Genomic DNA, 2,963 nt, shown 5'->3' on the forward strand with positions numbered 1-2,963 from the left:
ATTTTAACTATAATTAATGAGTACAATAAAAAAAAATTAAGGAGACTTGTACAGAAACAAGATAGAAACTTAGGGAAAATTTTTGGACAAAATTTGGCCATTAATTCTGGGCAAAATTAAGGCAAAATTTTACCAAAAAGAAAAATAGAAGGGAGAACAAACCTTCAATAATACAACTTCAAATTTGTTTTAAAATAGCCCACTATTCTCAATAACCTACAATAACATGAATAAAAATAGGGATAAATATTGACGGAAAAAATCTGCAATACAACCACTCCTCTCTCTCGCTTTTAGCACTCAGGCAGGAAGTGTTAGAATTAGTCCAAACTTTGTATTAGTTTATTTGTTAGTATTTCCACATTTTAAGTTATACTAGGTAGCTAATTTCATAGTTGGTAATTAACTAAGTTACTGGATAAGTGGATGTGTATGTTGGGAGAGTTTGTAGGTTAGTGGCTTAGTGGAGTAATGATGTGGTTAGAGAGAAATTTAAGGATAGTGGTATGTTGGTGAGTTAGTGGTCGGTTTTCCTATTTCACTATAAATGCTTGTAACAATTATCAATTCAATGCATAGAAGTTCTTCCTTCGTACGATTTCTCTCTTGCTTTGCTTTGTTGTTCATCTTCGTTTTCGTTACATGGTATCGAGCATCAAGGTTCTTTATCTTGTGTTTGAGTTTCGTGCTCGGTGTTTGAGTCTAGTGCTCATGAAGATGAACGGTGGAAGCAATGTTTGTGTAGATAAGCTTACCGGTGATAATGGGTGGCTACTGGAGGCTACGATGGAAGTTTTTCTACCAGGGCAATATTTGTGGGATCTTATATCTGGTGAAGATAGTGTAATTTCAGATGATACTCCACAAAATGCTGAGGTACAAAGGAAGTGGAAGATCAAATGTGGCAAAGCTTTATTTGCTTTGCGAACTTCTATCTTCAAGGAGTATATCGAGCATGTTCGTGATATAGATTCTCCAAAGGAAGTGTGAGATACACTTGAAAGGTTGTTCATTCATAAGAACACGACGAGGTTGCAGTATTTGGAGAATGAACTTGCTAGAAAAACTCAAGGTAATTTATCAGTTTCAAAGGATTTTCTAAAAGTTAAAACTTTGTGTTATGAAATTTCAGAATTGGACAAGGAGGAACCCATTAGGGATGTTCGTTTGCGTCGGTATCTTATTCGTGGACAGCGAAAGGAGTTTATGTCGTTTATTTCTTCAATACAAGGTTGGGTAAATCAACCTTCTATCATTGAGTTGGAAAATTTGTTATCAAATCAGGAAGCCTTGATGAAAGAAATGCTTGGTGACAACAAGTGATCTTCTCTCAAAGTAGAAGGTATTCTTTATACAAGAGACAAAGTAGAAAGAAGTTATGTTTTTTAATGTTCTTCAAATGATAGCAAGCATTTTGGAAATGAAAGGCAGTCCAAAGGTAATTCGAAAGGATGTTTTAGGTGAGGAAAGTCGGGACATATCAAACGTGATTATCGGGTGAAGGTGGTATCTAGTCGATGTGGGAAACCAGGCCATATTAAACAAAATTGTCAAGTGAAACTTAAAGAAGCAGAAGCAGATGTTGTACAGGAAATTAACAAGCCTAAACAACTCAATTGGGAACATTGTTTTATAAATTGAAGTTGTTGATCGACTTGTTAATTATTGTACTGATACTTCTTTTGGTTATAGTGAGGATTGGTCTGATGGTTCTGGTTGTTTTCATCATACTATTGAAGGATGTATCTCTTCTTTCTAATGTTTGTGGAAGAAGAGTCAATAAGCAGCGGCTAATAATTCCTTACATCCGGATGTGGAAGAAGGACACGTCAATATTGAAAATTGTGAATTGGGCAATGTTCCTCATAAATGTGGTTGCTATAGTCCAAATTTGAAGGAGACTTTTATTTTAGTCTCTCAGTTTGCTGATGTTGGGAGTGTTTCTGGAAACAAGTTGAGTTGTGGCAGAAATTCTGCACATTCTTGTGCTAAAGATGGTACAAGTTTAAATTGTTTAAATAATCTGAAGGTTAGCCTTATAGCTGGACTTAATGCTGGGTTAATATTTGTTCTTTTGGTCGGACTATTGTTTTTCTGCAAGGGTACCTATAAAAGCTACAGATACGAAGTCTTTGTAGATGTTGCAGGTGAAAGGATTTGCATGGAAAGAGAGCTTTAAAGGAGATGCTTTCCAATATGAGGATTTGAGTGCTGTCTACCGTCCTTGAGAACTTAAGCTTGAGAAACTTACTTTGGATTGACCTACTCGAAGGTGTGTGTCATTGGACACAACTCAAGGTTTCAAGTATTTTTGTGAAAGTTGCAATCCAAAAATTACTTATCAAGGTGTTGTGGTTGCTAATATATTTCTTGATGAAGATTTTGAAGCGTTTGTTGATGATTTTGGCCTAATGAAGTCGATTGGTGTTAGCATGACTTATGTCACTCAAGTTTCTGAGATAATGGGTCATATTGAATTGAAGTATTTATTTACTGGAGAATCTTGAGGAAGGATTGATATTTTTTGTTATGACATGATGTGTTTGGACCTTGTTACATGTCAAATTGACTTTTTGTGCTTTGAGGAAGAAAATGATGTTTTACTCGGCCATGTCAAGAAACTAAAAAGGGAGAAGTAACTCGGTGCTACTGTGGATCGCTTTCATATGGGGAGACAAAAGCAATGACTACTCCTATGGAGCAAGATTGAAGAAATTAGAAGTGCACATTCACTGTATGTTTGCATTAAGAGTGAGTGTTAAGAATTAGTGCAAACTTTGTATTAGTTTATTTGTTAGTATTTCCACATTTTAAAAGTTATAGTTGGTAGTTAATTTCATAGTTGGTAGTTAACTAAGATAGTAGATAAGTGGATGTGTATGTTGGAAGAATTTGTAGGTTAGTGGCTTAGTGGAGTTATGGTGTTGGTTAAAGAGAAATTTAAGGGTAGTGGTATGTTTGTG

At 35.3% G+C, this 2,963-nt stretch overlaps 1 pseudogene; it reads left to right on the plus strand.

The window, feature by feature from the left end:
* The first annotated feature begins 786 nt into the window (after positions 1-786).
* LOC148208906 (uncharacterized) lies at positions 787-1,501 on the plus strand (annotated as a pseudogene).
* Positions 1,502-2,963: the final 1,462 nt, after the last annotated feature.

This window comes from Momordica charantia (assembly GCF_013281855.1).
Source record: "Momordica charantia cultivar OHB3-1 chromosome 9 unlocalized genomic scaffold, Mcharantia_2.0 BLBB01000009.1, whole genome shotgun sequence".
NCBI lineage: Eukaryota > Viridiplantae > Streptophyta > Magnoliopsida > Cucurbitales > Cucurbitaceae > Momordica > Momordica charantia.